Here is a 12,215-nt window from a genome sequence, read left to right on the forward strand (position 1 = left end):
CCAAATCCAGATAGCTGATGTTCTGAAAAAGCTGCAAAATCTGGCCCCCAACAAATCAGCCGGGCAAGACAATCTGGACCCTCTCTTTCTAAAATTATCCACCGCAATTGTTGAAACCCCTATTACTAGCCTGTACAACCTCTCTTTCGTATCGTCTGAGATCCCCAAAGATTGGAAAGCTACCGCAGTCATCCACCTCTTCAAAGGGGGAGACACTCTAGACCCAAACTGCTACAGAACTATATCTATCCTACCCTGCTGTTCAGTGTGTCAAATCGGATGGCCTGTTGTCCGGACCTCTGGCAGTCTCTATTGGGATGCCACAGGATTATATTTGCGGGTTGACTCTTTTCTCTGTATATATCATTGATGTCGCTCTTGCTGCTGGTGATTCTCTGATCCACTTCTATGCAGACAACACCATTCTGTATACTTCTGGCCGTTCTTTGGACACTGTGTTAACTAACCTCCAGACGAGCTTCAATGCCATACAATTCTCCTTCCATGGCCTCCAACTGATCTTAAATGCAAGAAAAACTAAATGCATGCTCTTCAACCGATCGCTGCCGGCACCTGCCAGCCCGTCCGACATCACTACTCTGGACGGTTCTGACTTAGAATATGTGGACAACTACAAATACCTAGGTGTCTGGTTAGACTGTAAACTTTCCTTTCAGACTCACATTAAGCATCTCCAGTCCAAAATAAAATCTAGAATCGGCTTCCTATTTGTCCACAAATCATCCTTCACTCATGCTGCCAAACATACCCTTGTAAAACTGACTATCCTACCGATCCTTGACTTCGGCGACGTCATTTACAAAATAGCCTCCAACACTCTACTCAGCAAATTGGATGCAGTCTATCACAGTGCCATCCGTTTTGTCACCAAAGACCCATATACTACCCACCACTGCAACCTGTATGCTCTCGTTGGCTGTCCCACGCTTCATATTCGTCGTCAAACCCACTGGCTCCAGGTCATCTTTCAATCTTTGCTAGGTAAAATCCCGCTTCATCTCAGCTCACTGGTCACCATTGCAGCACCCACCCGTAACATGCGCTCCAGCAGGTATATTCCACTGGTCACCCCCAAAGCCAATTCCTCCTTTGGCCACCTTTCCTTCCAGTTCTCTGCTGCCAATGACTGGAATGAACTGCAAAAATCACTGAAGCTGGAGACTCATATCTCCCCCACCCTAATAGGTCCACATACACGATGCAATCGCCATCACACTGCACTATCCCATCTGGACAAGATGAATACCTATGTAAGAATGCAGCTCATTGACTATACCTTAGCATTCAACACCAAAGTACCCTGGGTCTCAACCCCGCCCTGTGCAATTGGTCCTGGGCTTCCTGACGGCCAAAAAGATTATCAAGGACAACAACCACCCCAGCCACTGACTGTTCACCCTGCTACCATCCAGAAGGCGAGGTCAGTACAGGTGCATCAAAGCTGGGACCGAGAGACTAAACAACAGCTTTTATCTCAAGGCCATCAGACTGTTAAACAGCCATCACTAACACAGAGAGGCTACTGCCTCCATACAGACTAGAAATCATTGGCCACTTTAATAAATGGATCAATAGTCACTTTAATAATGCCACTTCAATAATGTTTACATCAATCAAATTTCAATCAAATGTATTTATAAAGCCCTTCTTACATCAGCTGATGCCATAAAGTGCTGTACAGAAACCCAGCCTAAAACCCCAAACAGCAAGCAATGCAGGTGTAGAAGCACGGTGGCCAGGAAAAACTCCCTAGAAAGGCCTGGAACCTAGGAAGAAACAGGCTATGAGGGGTGGCCAGTCCTCTTCTGGCTGTGCCGGGTTGTCGATTTATAACAGAACATGGCCAAGATGTTAAAATGTTCATAGATGACCAGCAGGGCCAGGTAATAATAATCACAGTTGTTGTAGAGGGTGCAACAGGTCAGCACCTCAGGAGTAGATGTCAGTTGGCTTTTCATAGCCGATCATTCAGAGTATCTGAAGGCCTGATTCAAGCAGTCTTCTCTGAACAGTTGATGTTGAGATGTATCTGTTACTCTGTGAAACATTTATTTGGGCTGCAATCTGACATTTAGTTATATTAATGAACTTATCCTCTGCCGCAGAGGTAACTCTGGATCTTCCTTTCCTCTGGGGGTCCTCATGAGAGCCAGTTTCATCATAGGGCTTGATGTTCTTTGCGACTGCCTTGAAGAAACTTTTAAACTTCTTGAAATTTTCCAGATTGACTGACCTTTATGTCTTAAAGTAATGATGGACTGTCATTTCTCTTTGCTTATTTGAGCTGTTCTTACCATAATATGGACTTGGTCTTTTTCCAAATAAGGCTATCTTCGGTATACCACCCCCACCTTGTCACAACACAATTGATTGGCTCAAACTCATTAAGCAGGAAAGAAGTTCCACAAATTAAGGCACACCTTGTTAAAACAGGGCGCACTGTAGGCCTGGTGCGTGGTGCCGGAACTGGTGGTACCGGGCTGGGGACACTCACCTCAGGGCGAGTACGAGGAGGAGGCACAGGATACACTGGACCGTGGAGACGCATTGGAGATCCAGAACATAGAGCTGGCTCAAAAAGTCCTGGCTGGATGCCAATTCTAGCCCAGCAAATGCGAGGAGCTGGAATAGAGCGCACCGGGCTAGAATAGCACACTGGAGACACCTTGCACATCTCTGCATAACACAGTGCCAGACCAGTTACACGCTCCCCACGGTAAGCACGAGGAGTTGGCTCAGGTCTCCTACCTGACTCATGCAATCTTCTCGTGTGCCCCCGCAATGTTTTTATTTATCGGGGCTGCCTCTCAGGCTTCCAAGCTAGCCGTGTACCTTCATGTCGTCGCTGATCCTCTATTCTCCTGTATTTATCCTCGTAGTATCGCCGTTCCGCTTTCGCTGCCTCTAACCCCTACTTAGGACGGTGATACTCCCCCTGGCTGTGTCCAGGGTCCTGCTCCATCTAATATCTCCTCCCAGGTCCATTTCCCCAATAAGCGCTGTTCCTCCTTTCACGCTGCTTGGTTCTTGTTTGGTGGGTTATTCTGTCACGTTCGTCGTAATGATGAGACCAAGGCGCAGCGGGATAAGAATACATTCTTCTTTAATTAACGAAGAACACTTAAACAAACTAACAAAATGAATGTGACGCTATGATAAACCGAGTGCTGACATGCAACTACACAGACAATAACCCACAAAACCAAAATGGAAAATGGCAACCTAAATAGGATCCCCAATCAGAGACAACGATAAACAGCTGTCTCTGATTGGGAACCAATTCAGGCCACTATAGACCTACATATACCTAGACATACCAAAACCCCATAGAATACAAAAATCCTAGACAAGACAAAAACACACATACCACCCTCGTCACACCCTGACCTAACCAAAATAATAAAGAAAACAAAGATAACTAAGGTCAGGGTGTGACAATGGCTATATGCACAATGTCACTGCCTACTTAATTTGTTAATTTAGCAAACAAGACAGCTCATATAGTGACTTTATCACCTATATTTTAGCTTTAATTAACTTTAAAAATGCAAAATGTTCTCTCAGCCTCATGGCAAAATGTGTAGAATAGCATGAGATTAGCTATAAAATGGCACATTTTTCTCGTTGCCCCATGGCAAAATGTATAGAATTGCAAGAGGTTAACTGTTTCTCTACCCACCCAAATTTCTTCAGGCCCACCCAATCAATGGGATGCTCGAGGGGAGGGCGTTCATGCAGGATCCAATGGGATGCTCAAGGGTCGGGGAATAACCACATGCAGGAACGCCCTAAATTGTGGGCTGCAATCACACACTATTGGGGAAATGGAGAGAACAGGAAATGGTGCAGATGGTTGTGAGCACTCAACTTGTGCATGCACTTTGGACTTTCACCAATCACTTCATTACCGTTCTCCTGGCAGCAGAATATTATGCTGGCAGCATAATCTTGGTTTTATTTAATTTTCTAAATAAGAGTCCTCCTACAAAGACATATGGAAGCCCTGAAGCCCAAGGCAAAAAAATCTACTAAAACTTACTCTTGGAATTATCTTGTTTGAACTAATTAGTATCTCGTTTGAAAGACAGTTATTTTGCCTAGTTTATTATAAAGCTTCTCAGAACGTGTAAATGCAGTGGTTCCCAAACGTTTAATAGTCCCGTACCCCTTCAAACATTCAACCTCCAGCTGCGTACCAGGGTCAGGGCACTCTCAAATGTTTTTTTCCATCATTGTAAGACTGCCACACACACAGTATACGACCATACATTTATAAAACATAAGAATGAGTGTGATTTTTTTGTCACAACCTGGCTCGCGGGATGTGACAAAGAGTTCATAGGACCAGGGCACTAGTAATAATATAATAATAATCAATCATTTTGCTCTTTATTTAGCCATCTTACATATAAAACTTAATTGAATATTGTGAATAACTCATCCTAGGTTCATGAGAAGTGTGTTCTTGAAAGGCTGCACATAATTCTGCAATGTTGGGTTGTATTGGAGAGAGTCTGTCTTAAATATATTTCCACACACAGTCTGTGCCTGTATTTAGTTATCATGCTAGTGAGGGCTGAGAATCCACTCTCACATAGGTATGTGGTTGCAAAGAGCATCAGTGTCTTAACAGCGCGATTTGCCAAGGCAGGGTACTCTGAGCGTAGCCCAGTCCAGAAATCTGGCAGTGGCTTCTGATTCAATTCAATTTTCACAGAACCTCTTGTTGCAATTTCGATGAGGCTCTCTTGTTCAGATATCGGTAAGTGAACTGGAGGCAGGGCATGAAAGGGATAATGAATCCAGTTGTTTGTGTCATCCGTTTCGGGAAAGTACCTGCGTAATTGCGCACCAAACTCACTCAGGTGCTTCGCTATATCACATTTGACATTGTCTGTAAGCGTTAGTTAATTTGCACACACAAAATTATACAATGTATGTTGTAAAAGTGTTACATGCTTGCTGCCCATATCATTGCATGTTGCAGAAAATACACAAGAGTTCAGGGGCCTTGCTTTAACAAAGTTAACCGTTTTCACTGTAGTGTCCAAAACGTCTTTCAAGCAGTCAGGCATTCCCTTGGCAGCAAGAGCCTCTCGGTGGATGCTGCCATCAGTACAGATACCAACACATCTTGACCACCAAAGTCCATTTGATGTCACAAAGCTGTGAAATACTTAAAAAATATCCTCTCCTGTTGTCCTGGTTTCCAGTGGTTTACAGAAGAGGATGTCTTCCTTAATTGACCCTCCATAAATGTAACGGACATATACCAGGAGCTGTGCCAGGCCCGCCACATCTGTTGACTCATCTAGCTGTAGCGCATAGAATTCACTGGCTTGTATGCGAAGCGACAATTGTTTCAAAACATCTCCTGCCATGTCACTGATGCGTTGTGAAACAGTGTTGTTTGAAGAAATTGAAGAAATTGTCTGTATAGTTTTTTTTAGCCTTTTCCCCCAGCATCATCCCAGCCATATCTGCGACAGCAGGAAGAATTAAGTCCTCCACATCAGTATGGAGCTTGCCTGTCCTAGCCACTCGGTAGCTCACCATATAAGACGCTTCTAGCCCCTTCTTATTAATGGTATCTGTTGCTTTTATACATGTCTTACTACTCGAATCTCAAAAAACTCCTGTGGCTCATTTTTCAAATTGGCATGTTTTGTTTCTAAATGTCTGCCCAAGAGCGAAGGTTTCATTGAGTTGTGAGATAGTACTTTTGCACAGATAACACTACTCCCAATATAAGTGAACCCCAAATAAATGTAGTTCTCATCATATTTGCACCACTTCGATGGTCCATTGTCCCTGTCTGTTGTTCGGTGCTTTCCCGGGTAAGGGGGCAGCAGCTCTTCGGCTGCATCAGTTTCACAACTGTCAGTGTCCATGCTAGCTGGGCTAACAACAAGTGTAGAATTACTGATGCTAGCATTGGTTGTGCTCGTGAAAGCGGAACAGCTTGTGTCTTCGACAGGATGTTACATACCAGCTCTACTGGTAGTGTCTCTATGGATGATGATTATTATTTTTTTATACCATTTATCAATTTTCAAGCAAACGGAAAGAGCAGCAGCTACGTTTGGCTACATACGGACCGTTAGTGGAGTTCCCGTGAGAGAGTAACGGTTAATGTGATTGTTTGTTAATTATTTGACTAGGCTACCTGTATTTGACATAGAGTTGTTGTTTCGCTGAACACTAGATGCTTTAATTTTATTTTTGGCAGTGAAACGAGGCTACTCAGGCCTGTGCATTACCAGTAGCCATATGGTCTCATGAGTTTTCTAAAGCAAGCAGCATAACAGCTGCACCAACGCATAGGTACTCACACAACCAACGGACATGGGAACAAAAACCGACAAAGACAGAAGGCACATATATAACATACTAATCAGGGGAAATGGGAACCAGGTGTGTGTAATCAGATATGACAGTCAAGGGTTGAATTCCGTTCAGTGAAGCCTAGAAAGCTGGTGACTTAGACCTCCAGAACTGGTGAACAGAATGAGCATCAGTACCAGGGGATCCGTGACAGCTGATTCAAATGAAATTAAATCAAAATGTATTTGTCACATGCGCTGAATACAACCTTACAGTGAAATACAGTACTTACTTACAAGCCCTTAACCAACAATGCAGTTTTAAGAAAAATAAGTGTTAAGTAAATAATAAGTGAAAAATGTTAATAAAAATAACAAATCATTAAAGAGCAGAAGTAAAATAAGAGTAGTGAGGCTATATACAGGGGTTACCGGTACAGAGTCAATGTGTGGGGGCACAGGTTAGTTGAGGTAATTGAGGTAATATGTACATGTAGGTAGAGTTAAAATGACTATGCGTAGATAATAAATAGAGAGTAGCAGCAGTGTAACAGAGGGGTGGGGGGGACAATGCAAATAGTCTGGGTAGTCATTTGATTAGCTGTTCAGGAGTCTTATGGCTTGGGGGTAGAAGGCTTTAAGAAGCATTTTGGACCTAAACTTGGCACTCCGGTACCGCTTCACGTGCGGTAGCAGAGGGAACAGTCTATGACTAGGGTGGCTGGAGTCTTTGACCATTTTTGGGGTCTTACTCTGACACCGCCTGGTATAGAGGTCCTGGATGGCATGGAGCTTGGCCCCAGTGATGCACTGGGCCGTACGCATTACAGTCTGTATCGCCTTACGGTCGGACGCCAAGGCAGTGATGCAACCAGTCAAAATGCTCTCGATGGTGCAGCTGTAGAACCTTTTGAGGATCTGAGGACCCATGCCAAATCTTGAGTCCTCCCTCACTAACTTTAAGCATCACCATTTTATTGATTTATTTCTTTATTTAACCAGGTAGGCTAGTTGAGGACAAGTTCTCATTTGCAACTGCGACCTGGCCAAGATAAAGCATAGCAGTGTGAACAGACAACACAGAGTTACACATGGAGTAAACAATTAACAAGTCCATAACACAGTAGAAAAAAAGAGAGTCTATATACATTGTGTGCAAAAGGCATGAGGAGGTAGGCAAATAATTACAATTTTGCAGATTAACACTGGAGTGATAAATGATCAGATGGTCATGTACAGGTAGAGATATTGGTGTGCAAAAGAGCAGAAAAGTAAATAAATAAAAACAGTATGGGGATGAGGTAGGTAAAATTGGGTGGGCTATTTACCGATAGACTATGTGGTTAGCTGCTCAGATAGCAGATGTTTGAAGTTGGTGAGGGAGATAAAAGTCTCCAACTTCAGTGATTTTTGCAATTCGTTCCAGTCACAGGCAGCAAAGAACTGGAACGAAAGGCGGACAAATTAGGTGTTGGCTTTAGGGATGATCAGTGAGATACACCTGCTGGAGCACGTGCTACGGGTGGGTGTTGCCATCGTGACCAGTGAACTGAGATAAGGCGGAGCTTTACCTAGCATGGACTTGTAGATGACCTGGAGCCAGTGGGTCTGGCGACGAATATGTAGCGAGGGCCAGCCAACTAGAGCATACAGGTCGCAGTGGTGGGTGGTATAAGGTGCTTTAGTAACAAAATGGATGGCCGAAGTCGAGGATCGGTAGGATAGTCAGTTTTACTAGGGTAAGTTTGGCGGCGTGAGTGAAGGAGGCTTTGTTGCGGAATAGAAAGCCGACTCTAGATTTGATTTTAGATTGGAGATGTTTGATATGAGTCTGGAAGGAGAGTTTACAGTCTAGCCAGAGACCTAGGTACTTACAGATGTCCACATATTCTAGGTAGGAACCATCCAGGGTGGTGATGCTAGTCGGGCGTGCGGGTGCAGGCAGCGAACGGTTGAAAAGCATGCATTTGATTTTACTAGCGTTTAAGAGCAGTTGGAGGCCACGGAAGGAGTGTTGTATGGCATTGAAGCTCGTTTGGAGGTTAGATAGCACAGTGTCCAAGGACGGGCCGGAAGTATACAGAATGGTGTCGTCTGCGTAGAGGTGGATCAGGGAATCACCCGCAGCAAGAGCAACATCATTGATATATACAGAGAAAAGAGTCGGCCCGAGAATTGAACCCTGTGGCACCCCCATAGAGACTGCCAGAGGACCAGACAGCATGCCCTCCGATTTGACATACTGAACTCTGTCTGCAAAGTAGTTGGTGAACCAGGCAAGGCAGTCATCAGAAAAACCGAGGCTACAGAGTCTGCCGATAAGAATATGGTGATTGACAGAGTCGAAAGCCTTGGCAAGGTCGATGAAGATGGCTGCACAGTACTGTCTTTTATCGATGGCGGTTATGATATCGTTTAGTACCTTGAGCGTGGCTGAGGTGCACCCGTGACCGGCTCGGAAACCAGATTGCACAGCGGAGAAGGTACGGTGGGATTCGAGATGGTCAGTGATCTGTTTGTTGACTTGGCTTTCGAAGACCTTAGATAGGCAGGGCAGGATGGATATAGGTCTGTAACAGTTTGGGTCCAGGGTGTCTCCCCCTTTGAAGAGGGGGATGACTGCGGCAGCTTTCCAATCCTTGGGGATCTCAGACAATATGAAAGAGAGGTTGAACAGGCTGGTAATAGGGGTTGCGACAATGGCGGCGGATAGTTTCAGAAATAGAGGGTCCAGATTGTCAAGCCCAGCTGATTTGTACAGGTCCAGGTTTTGCAGCTCTTTCAGAACATCTGCTAACTGGATTTGGGTAAAGGATAACCTGGAGAGGCTTGGGCGAGTAGCTGCGGGGGGGGGGGGGGGGGGGGGGGGGGAGCTGATGGCCGAGGTTGGAGTAGCCAGAAGGAAGGTTTTCGATAATCATGGATTTATCGGTGGTGACCGTGTTACCTAGCCTCAGTGCAGTGGGCAGCTGGGAGGAGGTGCTCTTGTTCTCCATGGACTTCACAGTGTCCCAGAACTTTTTGGAGAGCTACAGGATGCAAATTTCTGCCTGAAGAAGCTGGCCTTTGCTTTCCTGACTGACTGCGTGTATTGGTTCCTGACTTCCCTGAACAGTTGCATATCGCGGGGACTATTCAATGCTTTTGCAGTCCACCACATGATGTTTTTGTGCTGGTCGAGGGCAGTCAGGTCTGGAGTGAACCAAGGGCTATATCTGTTCTTAGTTCTGCATTTTTTGAAAGGAGCATACTTATCTAAAATGGTGAGGAAGTTACTTTTAAAGAATGACCAGGCATCCTCAACTGACGGGATGAGGTCTATGTCCTTCCAGGATACGCGGGCCAGGTCGATTAGAAAAGCCTGCTCACAGAAGTGTTTTATGGAGCGTTTGACAGTGATGAGGGGTGGTCGTTTGACTGCGGATCCGTAGCGGATACAGGCAATGAGCTAGTGATCACTGAGATCCTGGTTGAAGACAGCAGAGATGTATTTGGAGGGCCAGTTGGTCAGGATGACATCTATGAGGGTGCCCTTGTTTACAGATTTAGGGTTGTACCTGGTGGGTTCCTTGATGATTTGTGTGAGATTGATGGCTTCTAGCTTAACTTGTAGGACTGCCGGGGTGTTAAGCATATCCCAGTTTAGGTCACCTAACAGAACAAATTCTGAAGCTAGATGGGGGGGCGATCAATTCACAAATGGTGTCCAGGGCACAGCTGGGAGCTGACAGGGGGTCGGTAGCAGGCGGCAACAGTGAGAGACTTATTTCTGGAGAGAGTAATTTTTAAAATTAGTAGTAACTGTTTGGGTATGGACCTGGAAAGTATGACATTACTTTGCAGGCTATCTCTGCAGTAGACTGCAACTCCTCCCCCTTTGGCAGTTCTATCTTGACGGAAAATGTTAGTTGGGTATGGAAATCTCCGAAATTTTGGTGGCCTTCCTGAGCCAGGATTCAGACACGGCAAGGACATCAGGGTTAGCAGTGTGCTAAAGCAGTGAGTAAAACAAACTTAGGGAGGAGGCTTCTGATGTTGACATGCATGAAACCAAGGCTTTTTCGATCACAGAAGTCAACAAATGAGGGTGCCTGGGGACATGCAGGGCCTGGGTTTACCTCCACATCACCCGCAGAACAGAGGAGGAGTAGTATGAGGGTGCGGCTAAAGGCTATCAAAACTGGTCGCCTAGAGCATTGGGGACAAAGAATAAAAAGAGCAGATTTCTGGGCATGGTAGAATATATTCAGGGTATAATGCGCAGACATCATTGAATAAGCATGGGAAACCGTGTTTAAACCCTTTACAATGAAGATCTGTGACGTTATTTGGATTTTTATGAATTATCTTTGAAAGACAGGGTCCTGAAAAAGGGACGTTTCTTTTTTTGCTGAGTTTATATATATACACAGCTGGCTCCCCAACTGGCTGCGACTTAGTTTTAAGCAAAATATGTTAAATTCATAGATTATGCAGTGCCCACCCAGTGGAGAAACAAGTACTCAATTGTCATTCTTGAGCAAAAGTAAAGATACCTTAATAGAAAATGACTCACGTATAAGTGAAAGTCTCCCTGTAAAATACTACTTGAATAAAAGTCTAAAAGTATTTGGTTTTAAATATACTTAAGTATCAAAAGTAAATGTATAAATAATTTCAAATTCCTTATAATAAGCAAACCAGACAGTGGAATTGAATTTTTTATTTACAGATAGTCAGGGGCACTCAGACGTAATTTACAAACAAAGCATTTGAGTTTAGTGAGTCTGCCAGATCATAGGCAGTAGGGATGACCAGGGATGTTCTCTTGATTAGTGTGTGAATTGGACCATTTTCCTGTCAAAATATAGCTAGTTCTTTGGGTGTCAGGATAAATGTATGGAGTAAAAATTATTATTTTCTTTTGTCAAAAATTGTCAAAAATTGTCAAAAATATAAATAGTAAAGTAAAGTACAGATACCACAACAAACTACTTAAGTAGTACTTTAAAGTATTTTTTACTTAAGTACTTTACACCACTGTGACCACCGCATTTAGAAGGATAGCTACTGACTGAAATGTAGCATGATGGCTCACACTGGCCATGCAGTAGCCAACGAGCTAATCGTGGATTCCAAAATACATAGCTATCTAGACTTGGGAGCTCATGGGCACAGAGGCTACATTAGCCAATTGGTTAGACATGATTATACAACAGGCAACAATAACTGGCGACTAGTTTGTTTTCGGACAAATCTTTTAATCTTTTCAATTTAGTTTATCCACTGACCACAGAATTGAGCTAATTGCTTTAATATAGTTAGCTAGATCACTGGCCAAGTAGTAGCTATTAACTAATTGTGGACACATGACCTATTTGCAGTGGCAACCCCAACTGTTTTGAGCCCCACATATTTAGCCAAAAAAATAAACAAGTTTTTTGGGGGGGCTTGCCTGTTTTACATGTTATTTTGGCATTCATACGTGTCACATATCAGTTTGCAAACAATGTAACAAAAATATATCATTGAGTTAATAAAGTTGCATACAAACATGGTCTCTTTTTTGTTTTCTTGAGTAAGGCATCTCCAAAATGCAGGTGTTTCAGCTGTCGTGTCTTTGCTATCATTAAACTGAAGACTTATAGTTTTTATCAAAGATTCAAAGATTCTCTGTAATTAGTATTACGCGATCAAACTGATTAATCATGTAACTGTAATTAACTAGGAAGTCGGGGCACCAAGGAAAATATTCAGATTATAATTTCCTAATATAATCTTTCAGATATTTTCATATCTGATCAATAGTCTTCTGATTAATTAATTATTTACTTTACCTCACGTTAGTCTCATTCCAAACGTCGTAAATTGTTGGTTATCTGCACGAACCCA

The sequence above is a fragment of the Oncorhynchus mykiss genome, chromosome 23 (assembly GCF_013265735.2).
Source record: "Oncorhynchus mykiss isolate Arlee chromosome 23, USDA_OmykA_1.1, whole genome shotgun sequence".
In the NCBI taxonomy this organism is placed as follows: domain Eukaryota; kingdom Metazoa; phylum Chordata; class Actinopteri; order Salmoniformes; family Salmonidae; genus Oncorhynchus; species Oncorhynchus mykiss.